The sequence below is a fragment of the Girardinichthys multiradiatus genome, chromosome 8 (genome assembly GCF_021462225.1).
Source record: "Girardinichthys multiradiatus isolate DD_20200921_A chromosome 8, DD_fGirMul_XY1, whole genome shotgun sequence".
Taxonomy (NCBI): domain Eukaryota; kingdom Metazoa; phylum Chordata; class Actinopteri; order Cyprinodontiformes; family Goodeidae; genus Girardinichthys; species Girardinichthys multiradiatus.
The window spans coordinates 22,502,915-22,515,820 of NC_061801.1; the positions used below are offsets into that span (position 1 = coordinate 22,502,915).

Here is a 12,906-nt window from a genome sequence, read left to right on the forward strand (position 1 = left end):
ATCTCAACAACAAAGTCAAAACAAGGACATTTAAAAGCTTTGGAAAAGCTCTGACTCCTCAAAACCTCTTAAGCAGCTGCCAAGCAGAAATAATTAATGAACAGAAAAGGGCTAAAAAAGAGAAGCAATAAAGCCATTTCCACACATTAGGAAAAATTAATTAACAAGAGTGGAAGTCAAAATAGAGTTACTGAAACCCAGAGAAGTTTGCATTGAACTCAGTAGAAAGGTAAATCAAGTTTGCAATTTGTGTCAAACTCAGCACCATTTTTTGGCAGAGCACAGTCCAAAGAAATAATTTAGGACACTCTTGAGTGGCTCAACAGCTGTTGAGCTGTGGAGCACCTACACAAACACAGCTTTGGATATGCTACTGTGTATTCCCACTGACCTGCTAGTGGCACCGCAGGATCCTTGCTGGTGCAATTCACTTCACTAATTTGTTTAAATCACTTATGTACAAATCTTAGGTTATTTGTTTTATAATAAATGTCTTATGTTTCTTAACTCCTGTCTCGTGATTCATTTTAGATGAATTTAGATGAAAAAGAGGACCTCTGTGGACTAATAAAGTTAAATTAGGTCATATTTGTTAAAAGGGTGCAGAAATGAAAATTATAAGCATCCATCTTCTAAGCAGATGAGTTAATTGATCATGCTTTGGACTTGTTTTAAGAGTGGCACATAAGCATAAGAAACTTTTAGCAAGCCAGATTTTGCCAAACACCATAGTGTTGGGAAAGCTCAAAACCTCAAGAGCGACTACAAAAATATTAAGGACCACAATGGCCATAGTGGATCAAACCAAAAGCCATGGAGGTGGTTTAAAATCATGGACGCCATTTAGGGCCATCGTCCCTTGAGTTGTGGATTGGAGGGTGGTCTGAACTCTGCAACCTCACTGTTTTAAGAGGATATGATGTGTGATGGCAATCGTTTATTTTACTTTGCACAGAACATGACGCTGATGGTTAGAGGTTGGGCGCCACATACCCAGGCGTCAATGGAAACACAACTGGTTTTGTGCCGAGTAGACCGAGGTAGAGCAGAGTGGAGCTGTGCAGTGATGGACATGTAAATGGAAAACAGGCAAAAGTCCACAAAGTAGGCCTTCAAGGTGAATAAGCTAAAGATTTAGGCCTTTGGAATGACCCTCGGAGAACAAACATGAATGATGAATATTAATAAAAAATATTTAAATACATATGCATCATAAAATGTTAATCCTTTTCATGTAAACGTAGCAAAAAGTTTCTCTCAAACAAGACTTTTTTGTTGGCTTGCAAGTGTAGAGATGCTCTAGATGTTTTAGAACTAAAACATTTTTCGCTAATCCAAAGTAAATAGATAAATAAATGTTTAAGTTAGTCCACTTTCAGGTTTTCTTTTCAGAGCTTCCTAATTAAACCCTCCAAAGTGCCCGAGGTGAATGCTAATTACTCTAAGTTACAGTTTTGCTAATTAATGTTAGCAAGCACATACAGTAGTCCCTGTGAAGCTCTTTAAAAGTTTGCGATTTGGCAGCTGGGTAAAGAGCTATTTCCCTTATTTTATCACAAAATTGAAATCAATGGCTGACTTTAGTGTTTTATTTTCCACCTGAAAGAGTTGTGAACTGATGATAGAACCAAGTCCACCAGGGGAATGGTTTTTTAAACAGCAGATCCTCAAGGATGAAAAGAAAACCTGATAGAAGGAAAAACAAATTAACTGGTTCCAAAAGCCCAGATAGCAAGTATGTTTTACTCAAGATCAGATTCATTATTATTAGATTTGGCTTATAGATGCAGTAATAACCAAGGATTTTGTTAGTAACTAGAAATGTATGTGTTTTTTTGTGTGAACAGAGTGTTAGTCTCTTCTTTGTTTTGCTGTTATTTGTTAGTGTGAATTTCTCTCCACACTGTTATTGTTTAAGATGACTGTTGATAACCAAAAATATTTTTATTTCCTAAATCCCAGATTAATGAGGAGGATTTAGCGAACTTTTAATTCTTTTCTTATTCAAAGGTTTACACTTTTCTGAGTTAACTCTGCCTTTGGACAGTTTGGGAAAGTGCAGATGATGACTCCATGGATTTTAAGCTTCTGATAAATGAAATTATAATATTTGAGTTACATGGAGACACACCTGTGGATGAATTTTTAATCAACACCTTCAACACTCTGCTTCGTTGTGTGACATCATGGAAAAAATCTAATAAATCAACAAATCAGCCAAGGTATCAGGAAGAGAACTGTGGATCCCTACAGGTTTGGTTCCTTGGGGACCTGAAGCCTGGTAGGAGAGTGTAATCAATATGTAATTATTATTAATTAAATGTTAATTTTCAAGTACAGGAGTTGGGGCTACACCATTTGGGTGTTTTGCTGCATTTAGGGACTAATGTACTTCATAAAACAGACTGTATCATGAGGAAAGACCATTTCGCTGTGACATCTAAAAACATCAGCAAGTCACTCAAAGCTTGGGCACAAATGAGTCTTCCAAAGTGCAATCTTACAAACTAGGGAACTATATGTAAACTTCTGAATTAGAAGAAAGTTAAAAAGGGAAATCTCAAAAAGTCTCTTTCATTTTTTGGGGGATTTAGCTAACAGAAATAATTTTGGTTATCCTAATTTAACAGGAAACATCAGGTTTTAGATCAGCCAGGGAAAGAACATTACTAAAAGGAATCACTGAAAATGTGTTTTATATTTTTGGAAAAGGTAGAACACTCTAAATCAAGCTTTTAACTATTAAGATTTGTATTTTAATTGTCATCTTTCAAATATATTGTAGAAAATAATCTTTTCATCTATATATGAATTTGTTTACAATATTAGTTGTCTAGAATGTTAAATGAAATTGTTTCCCTATTTAAATATTCACAAGAGGGTAGTGGGGAAAGTAAATGATTAGATTATTCCATCATTGTTAGTGAGGAACAAATCTGATGTAAATGCTCCTTCTTTGTCATGATGATTGTGTTTTAATTGTGGCACCAGTGCAGATGTGCCCGTGGTAAGTTGAGGGTCTTATGGTTAGAAACTTGTGCTTTCAGAAACTGAATTTGAATTTCTCAGACTGAATCTGTATTTGTGTAATTTGAAATTAAATGCATTGATTTTAAACTGAATTGAATGGTTTGAAACTGAATTTATTGGTTTGAAACTGAATTTATTGGTTTGAAAACTGAATTTAATGGTTTGAAACTGAATTAATTTGCATTGAAAATGTATTTTGTTGTTTTGAAAATTCAGTTTGACTACTTTCACTTTCAGTTCTAAAATTCAGTTTTTTGTTTCACACATCCGGGTCCTTGAGGATAGCCTTAGATTAATCAAACACAGATTCATCGATTTACATTTCACATCAGGTTAAACTTCCTTTACGGCATGTTGAGCTGGAGAAGTGCAGCATACATCAGCTTAGCGGACGTCAATCACCAAGTCAAATGAGCATCTATAAGAAATCATGTAAACAAATGATGGTCAAACAGCAACACTTATGCTACCTGTAGCTGTTAGCTAAACATGCCAGATCAGCATAGTGCGGCCGGTGTTATGTCAGTCTGCGTTTCCGCTGCCTTTACCTCAGCGTAACTTATGTTGCCTAGCAACAGCGATAGCGTGAAGCACAGAGCTGTGAAGCCAAACAAATGGAGCCCTAATGGCTTATTTTCTTGTTTTATGATCTTGTTCATTATTCAGCCATTTAAATTGTTAGTTTTGTGTTCATAGATAAAAAAAAATGTATATAAAAATCTATTTGTAAATCTATTTGTAAAAATTTAACAATTTAAACACTAACATATTAACTTTAGGAACAATGTTTATATCAGTTTATTTGTAGAGCATAAAAATAAAAGAACCAAACATCAACATTAGAAATCATCTGTGTTTAACTTCCATCCATCGGGGAAACCCAGCAGGAGCTTGAATACAACGTGCCGGAAGTCAGCTGTTCTCTCGGGGTTCATCGCACCTCAACCCCCCGGTCAGCTGTGCGCTGGCAAGGCGAGCTGTGAGCCCGGTGTCAGAAGCGGTCGTCTCCAAACAAGTTGGAGCACGTGTGGAATTAAGCGAAATCTTGATAAACCGAGCAGATATTTCAGGTTTACACAGCTACATTCTAGGCTAAAAACAAGTTCATTTTGTTTCACAGAAAGCGCAATATATCCAACTTTGTTCACAGCTATTCCCTCTCCTCCAGGCTTTGCTACTTCTGTTAGCATGATCTACTTTGACCGCAATGAATCATGGGATAGGGTGGCCCACGAAGGATACACCGGACCCATCCTTCATACCTGGGAAAAAGAAGGACGCATTTGTCAGCCCTATGTGGAGGAGCCTGTGAAGTTGTAGACTTCATTGCCTCACAATGACGTAATCGGCCAACAAATGCGTCCTTTAAAGAATGCAGCCCCTCAATTTGGACACAGCAATAGAGAATGACATCCGTGAATCGGTGAATCTGTGTTTGATTAATCTGTGGCTTCAAGGACCCGGATGTGTGACACAAAAAAAAAATGAATTTTAGAGTTGAAATTGGATTTTGGAGCTGAAAGTAAAAGTAGTGAAACTGACTTTTCAGTTCAACAAAATACATTTTCAGAGCAAATGAATTCAGTTTCAAACCATTAAATTCAGTTTCAATTAAGTGAAATTCATTTTCAAACCAATGCATTTAATTTCAAATTACACAAATACAGATTCAGTGTGAGAAATTCAAATTCAGTTTCTGATGGCACAAGTTTCTTCCCATAGGGTCTAAAGGGTCTATTTTTTTCCTTGAGGTGAAGAAAATCATTTTTAAGTGACATCTAACTACAGAGACTATGGGCCAATTAATTGTAATCTACACAGATTGTTGGCATTTTATTAAAACAAGAAAACTACTGAAATATTCTAGGTCTTAATGGCTGCATTGTATAGGTCTGCTGTCACACTGTGGAAAAAAAAAAAGTTGCAACCTCACAAATGTCAAGGTATAATTCACATCCTGTTGATAATCCAAAAAATACTTTTGTCTGAATGAAAGCTGACTGGAGCTTTGGCCAACCAGGGCTAAATAAGTACATGATTTGCCTCCACAGATTAGTCACTAAGACACTAAATGCCCACTAGTGTAGTTGTGGAAGTCGATGTGTTACCATTGAATGGTGATGCATAAAGCAGCCATAACAATATGTTACATTTATCACACATTATAATTTAATTTTTAACAAATTACTTTATGTAGGCCCCAGTTGATTAAGTTTTTTGTGCTGTGTATGAGCTGTTTTAAAAGAGCAGAATGTGTCACACAGTAGCACAGATCTCAGAGAGCACCACTGGGTCAAAGGCTTCGCTTCACATCAAGTGGATGTGAGCCTGGAGTCCTTGTTACCCTTCAATTCAAGCATCAGATGCAAGATATGTCAGAAATTCATGAACTCACAAACCCATTATCTAACGTCATCACACACCCAGACACGCACATTATCGGAGCAGGGTTAACCAGTGCAAAGGAGAAGATAAAAACACTAGCCCCTCCCCCCACACCAATGTAAATCTCCCTGATTTAAGTTAATCACATGGTGTTCAATATAATCTTCTGATTTTAAGGCCCGGCGTGCCATCTGGGAAAGCTTGGCAGTGTTTATGGATGGTTGTACAGTGTGAATAGGTTATAAAAATGTGAAACAAATGTGCGTAATAATGCGGATGACACAGTTTTTTTAAGCACAACCCCCAGTGGACATTTTGCTATTCTTGGTTTTACTCATTTGCAGACCCCCATCCTAAGCTTGTTGTTTGGAAGTGCATTAGCCAGGCTCAAAACACACACACATGTACATGCCACTGTGGGTCACTTTTCTCAGCTGGCACAATGTGGGCAAGCCAAAAAAAAGCTGAGCTATATCACTTAAACACAGTTTCTGTCAATAGTACATGAACAAACAAACTTTATGCTACATTTAAAGAATAATTAAGTACTTAAACCCATTTATTTTTGGGAAAAGGTACATTTACATGCAAGTTTAATGATAGTACTACAGTTTTTTTACATTTTATTTTTCTCTCTCACTTGGCCTTTGGTATTTTTTGTATTTTATTTTTCCATAACTTTGGCATTTGTCCAGGTTGTGTATTTTGGTTGAATTTTAGTAATATTTTGTTTTTTAGCTTTTCTTTAAACTAACAGATGACATTGTGACATTGACTGTCACTGTAAATAAACTATCAATGCAATTTCAATTTGTTTTTTAATCTCATTGTGTCGAAATCCCTTCAAAATTTCAATGTTTCATTGTTTTCCAATAGGTGACAAGATTTTTTCCACGCACTGTAAAACTAACAATTTGCATACATTAGATAAGAAGAGAACTGTCAATTTTTGACACTACCAGTCTCAACTTTTTGTATTTTTTGTAATAAAACGTGAGAGACTTGAACTGCTAAAACTGGTATCAAAGGGGCTAAAATTTCAGAAGATTTATGAACATTTGTTATGTATGATGAGGACAGAAGTAAACAATGTTATTCATAAAAACAATCACAAAAATATAATGATATTTTCAATGGCAATCTTAAAATGAGTACTGTTTTGTGTCTATCAATGGGGAGCATTTTATTTTACAAAAAGTAAAACTTGGTCAGAATCTATGTTGTTTCAAGTTTTTATACTTCCAGGCATAAATAATACCCCCTCCCACCCCATTTATGCAAAAAAGTAAGTTTGTGTTGTTTCCAAAAGATAAAAAAATATATAATAACAAATGAGAGATTGTTTTATCATAATAAGCAGAAATTAAGAGGTTGATAATTTCAGAAAGGTATTCTGAGGACTAAAGTTAACAATGGTATTCATACATGTGAAAAGAACATATTCATACATAGTATTATTTCTGTGGCAATCTTTAAAAGGTTTTGTTTTTTTTTGAGTGTGTCCATGGTGAGACAGGTAAGGCACATAACTGGGATTACTCTAACCCTTGTAATTTCAGGGTCTAAACCTACAGAATAAGGTTTGAGCACACTCCAAATTACTTATTGTAGATGTTACTACCAATGGGGCAGCATTTAAAACCAATATATTACATTGGCATAAAGAGGTTTGAATTATTGCCATCAAAAGGTTGCTTGAACATTGGGGCTAATTGCCCTGTCTTGCTTATCAGAGAAAATTCTGTTTAGCTGCCATTCATACTGAGCCTTTCTATTTCAGTCTCTCAAGTCCTGCTTAGCAAAGTTAACATGGCAGCCTTTTTATTACAGCCCTACACTGTAATTAGCTGTCAACACTCAGCAGATAGGTTTTGTTATTGCAACAGAAAGACTGAACTAAGCACAAGGGCATCCTGAGCAACAATGGTGCGAGAAGGTAAAGAGAAACAGTACTAATAACATTTTGACTACCAAACAATTAATCTTTTTCTTGACTATGGAGATATTTATATTAAGTATCAGTACTGAAAAAACTCTTGCCTGGTGTTTTAAAATTCTTCCTTTAGTATTGTAAGCTAAATTTAGCTGAATCAACTTGTTCTTTTTATCTTTATTTCCAGATGATCACAGAACATGGATAATCTGTCCAGCTTTAAAAAGATAGTTCAGGATTCATTAGATGAGGTTCTGTTAAAAACTTACAAGCAGTTAATATCTTGCCTTCAGCAGAAAACTCTCTTTATTTAGTACATGTCTAATTTACCAGAGTGGAATGTCATCATCTGTTCATCTTACAATGTGTACTTTTTAACTCTGCCTGAGTCTTTGTGTATATGTCTGTTAATAATAGTGCGACATATTTAAGACTTGTTCTGATAATAAAGGAATATCGCATCATATCCTATCTAGATTGGTCTCTGAGGCTGGTGCTAACAGCTAATTTGAGACTTAAGCATCTCTTGTCACAATGTTTTGCTGAGAAAATCTGTGTCCTGGCATTCCCATAAATTTTACTTTGAAATCTATCCCTAAACATTTTTGAAGACCAATCACTCTCCTCCCATGGCAACAACTTCATCATGCAGAGGTAAGCCGGACAGCCCTGGGCCCCATGAAAACTTCTTACGAAAGACTTAAAAACCATGACAGATTCTGGTGTTTTCATGCAGCTTCAAAACACCGCAGATTTCAGTCTAATGGGATCTGATGGCGTCTGGGGAGCGAAAGGCCTGTCTAGAATAACAAAAGCAAAGGAGGAAAGTGATCACTGCTCAGGGGATTTTCTTTTAAGGTCCAGATAAGAGATAGGAGATCAACAAAGAATGACAGAGAGTTTCCTAGGCTGAGTGGTAAGAGTGGGTTTGGCATTAGAAAAATGAACCGACTTTAATTTATCCCTCATGGAAATAATTCAATCTCTGATCATTGTAAAGCCCTTTACCCAAAGTCAACGCTATCTGTTCCTGCTCATTCGGATTGATGCTACATGAAGTGGAGGCATGCTGGCAGGTTTGTTGTCAAACATAAATCTGCCATCAGAGATTTGGCCTGACACTGACAATGCTCTGACCTGGCACACTTCTCTGAGTGAGGGATTAACCCGACTAACTCTAATAAACAGTGCACCTGTGGTGTCCATGTTGGTCAACTACTTGAATAGTACTGTAATATTATTTTGGTAACATGTAAATCTAGTACACATAACAACACAGCATAGCCTTAGACGGAAGGCTGATTATAATCGAAACAGAGGCTTGATTTTACAGTTATAACTAAAAGATCCTGAACATATGATAGTTTCGGCTTTGAGATAAATCCGAGGGCCTTTGAATTTCCCACACAGCTGCAGTTGACCTGAATAAAACAAGGTTCAACTACAGTTCAAGGCATTCCAAAACTGAGCTGGTGATTTTAATGCCCATCAACTTCAAAACCTAACTCTTTTCTAATTTTGTTTTGGTAAAGAACAAAAATAATCATGCAAAGAATTGTGAACCTGGATGGTTCTCTGGGTGGCAGGAAACAGAAGCACCTCAGAATTGCAATTGTTGCTTCGAAACAACATAAAAAATTGGGATACTACCACAACATATGATAAAACCAGAGCAGATTTTATAATAATAACCTTGTAACCTGTGGTTAATAAAAAAAATAAGTTAACTTCTGGTTATAAATCTTAAAATTTGGGGTAAAATAAAAACTTCCAAAGCTGTTTTCTAGAAAAATCTTTGAACTTCTTTGTTTTTTTCTTAAATTTAAAAAGGTTTTGTTAAAGTTAAGAATGGTTGCCTATAAGACTCTGGTCTTCCGTATCCAAAATAACCGCACAGAGGCATTTCCCTGATGAATGATAAATGATGAGACTGTGGTTGTTTAAAGAGAAAAGTGACAAAAACCAGGATTCCAAATCCACAACTAATGTGTGATGTCTGTAAGCAGATTTCTCCAACAAAAAGAAAGATAATAATAGCCATGAACTAAAATTTTGTGAAAAGTCAAACATTTGCACACACCTCTTTCATTCAATGGCTTTTCAATTTTTTATTACTTTCTACATTATAGATAGAAAGTGAAGAGATCAAAACTGTGAACTAAAAGTATATAAAATTATGCAGCAAAGAACAAGTGTGAAATAACTTAAAACATTTTATAAATTTTATACTCTGCAAAATAGCTCCCCTTTGGTTTTGATTGCTACTTTGCACTCTTGACATTTTCACGACGAGCTTCATGAGATAGTGACCTGAAATGGTTTTCCAGCAGTCTTGAAGGAGTTTCCAGAGGTAGGAATAAAAATAAAGATAAACTATTGAATGAGAAGGTGTATTCAAACTTTTGACAGGTAGTGTAACCGAGAACCTGACGGCATCACACATTTGCCACAAAATACTGAAACCAGACCCTCATCTTTACAATGAACTCGCTCAAGCTTAACAAAGAGAAGTGGGGTAAAAGAAAAGAAAAGGGAAGACCAGTTTCAATTTTTTTTTACATTTTGTAAAACATCAAATCATTGTTGAAGTGATATCTACAAGTTAAAGATGGCATCTTATAAAATAAGCAGTCCATTTCATGGCATAAACCCATTTTTTTCCAAAATTTCAACAGTGAAAAAAAATAAACTTCTTTAATTACATCATAGTTGAGCACCATTTGCTTTATTCATTGAATTAAACCAAATCCAAAAACTTAGCCTTTATACTGAAGTTTAATTTATACAGCAGACCTTTCCCAAAAAATTAAACAAATCATTATATTTACCTGAACACATAAAACTGTCAAAGCAGAAAAATTCAAATCCTTACTTGAGAGAAAACTGAGATTTTGAGAAGACCAACGATGACATGGAGCATAATGATAATTATGCCTCAGTCCAAATAACTCAGAGAATATGGAGAGCCTTCAAAGCATTCAGGTTCCCCCTATTCTTAACCAATGTTATAGGTTATTTACTGATTACACTGCTAAATATTATACAAATCATTGGTTTATATCAATTAAGTAAGCAATCTAGAATATAAACTTTAACATCCCAATAAAAAAGAATGGTCTCTGAATCCACATAAAACAACTATCTCAAATTTTTTAGAGACAGTAGTGAATCAGATCTACAACTAAAGATATCATACATGTATTACATTGCTGCATTCTCACTAATACTCCAGTAAACTGAGCAGGAGTGCTGGACACTGAGCGTTACTACATATAGGAGCCACAGCCCTTTAGGTTATTGACAGGGTGGTTGGCTGGTTACCAAACCTCAACATTCACCACCATTTGGCTCCTGTCATGATGCCATATTGTTAGTTTAGTAAAAAAGTGTATTTTGCCAGAGTCTCAGAGAACAGACAGTGACAAACAGAGAAGAAAGGGGATGTGACAAAGGCGTCACTCTGGATCAAAAACGGTGCCATACAAGAGAAAACAAAGAGACAAGTAAACAAAAATACACATCAGAAAGAAGTGTGAAATGAACAAGACAACAGGAATATTCACTGTGACAGATGAAATATGGACGTGCAGAAACTACGAAGAAGAAACAAAAAGAAGGTAGATGCTTACTGAATGCCATTGTAACGACTTCGATTTTGGAGTTTTCTACGTTATTACATGTCATACTGCAGCAGCGCCTCCACGGCCTATATTCTGCCAGCTGGCAATTAACAGGAGCATGCATGAGTATGCATCCTCCACTGACACACATATGCAGTAACCAGATGAGACAGTAGTAGGGGAGTATTGTTAAAGAAAAAGATGAAAAGGCAACACATTTAATAATACAACAAATCATTCTGCTTTCACTTTTCACCCATGCTGTGAAAGTAACAATCTTGCAATTTCCATCATTCCCCTTTATCAGCGAAAAAATATTTGAACAGCTTTTCAAATGATCAGATCTCATAGCTAGAAGGACGACTTGTGTTTGTAAGACCCCAAAGTAAAAGTCAATTTCTCCACATGGAAGCTTTGCAATGATTTCCTCCTGGCTGAGTCTTGTCCAATCTGATACTCCTGTCCTAGTTCCATCCAAAGAAGCATAAAACTCATCTTAAAGTTTCATGAGGCAGATTAGCCTTGTTCAGCCAAGCAGTGTAAATTGGGATGAGTTTGCTAACGCTGTATGATATCTATGTCATTAACAATCCAAACTGGAACTATGTAAAAAAAAAAAAAGGACAGGAAAGTATCATAGAAAGCAAAGCCCTTGAGCTGTGAGGAGGGAAATACGAGCACATCTGTGTCAAAGGGTCACACTGATGCTAGGCAATCAATAATCTGCTCGATGGGTACGCTAACCCCTTCAGGGGTATATCATGGAAAATAATTGTGACCAAGTTAGCCTACCAAGCAAAAGTTAAATGAGGACTGACATATTAGCAACACGCCCACAGCGGTACAAAAATAACCTTATATAATACCTGCAAAAACAAAGACACAAGCATAAAGATGCAAAGTAAATGAAAAAGCAGAAGGAGAGCAAGAAAAAGTAAGAAGAGAACACATTTGTATAGCCACATCAATAATAAATGCAACCAGTCCAAGTTGCACATTTGCTGCTTTGCAATTGATCATGAAACTTCCAAAACCATGTGAGGTGAGTACTGTCAAGCAGAATAATACAAACAATGTACTCACCTAGTCTAGGCTGTGCCTTTGGGCTGGCACAGAGAAGCTTGACTCCAACACAAGCACACAAACTAACACAGCCATCAACTACGACTGGGAAGAAACAGGCAGAAAAAAGAGGGAGCACTCAGAGATGTTGAGGAGAAAGAAATAGATGTTTGGTCCAGCGTGTCAGTGTGTTGTGAGTGTGTGTGAGTGAGTGTGAGTTGAGTGAGTGTGTGTCTGAGTGTACGGGCAGATCTGCTCCAGCATTGAATGGTATGGGAGAGCTCTGTCTCAATCTCGCTCTCTGGCAACTGTGACGCGTTAGGGCTTCATCCAGACCCCTCCCTCCTCTCGCATATACTCCACTCTGCTCTCTCTGTTTTCCCCTCATTCGCTATCCTAATTCCTTTCTCCTTCTCTCTCTTAATCCCTCGCTTCCCTGATCAGCCCGCCTCCTGCTCTGAAGGCAGATAAAAACGTATTGCCAGAGGCCAAAAACAAAAAATAAGGTTTCAAATAGACTATTTCCAACCCGTCTATCTGAGTTTACCTTCTTGTTTTTCATTATTGTATGTACTGTATAGTTTAGCTTTTCTGTTCAGTTTGTTTTTTCAGGTTACATTTTAATGCATACAGATAAATATAACATTTATTAATGACATAAAACTGTATTTCAGTGAATGAGTGTTATAAATATAAACAAATGAGCACATTTGGCTGAAATGACAGTCAAATGTAACATTAGCTTTAATGCAAAGCTAATGTAGAGATGTCCAATAGCTCTAAACACCCTAAAAATATATCAAGGAGGGAAAACGCTCAGTTAAGTACAACTGAAAGGAGGGATTAAAGAACTTTTTCTTATTTAATTGTGCAGGA

The 12,906-nt window shown here is 36.3% G+C and overlaps 1 protein-coding gene across 1 annotated transcript in view; it reads right to left on the reverse strand.

The window, feature by feature from the left end:
* The window catches only part of rgs3a (regulator of G protein signaling 3a), a 161,174-nt gene extending 148,905 nt beyond the window's left edge, over window positions 1-12,269 (reverse strand). Inside the window, exon 1 of the mRNA XM_047372373.1 lies at window positions 12,052-12,269. The gene's annotated coding sequence lies outside the window, so the exon portion shown is untranslated. The remainder of the gene's footprint in view (window positions 1-12,051) is intronic.
* Between the last annotated feature and the right edge of the window lie 637 nt (window positions 12,270-12,906).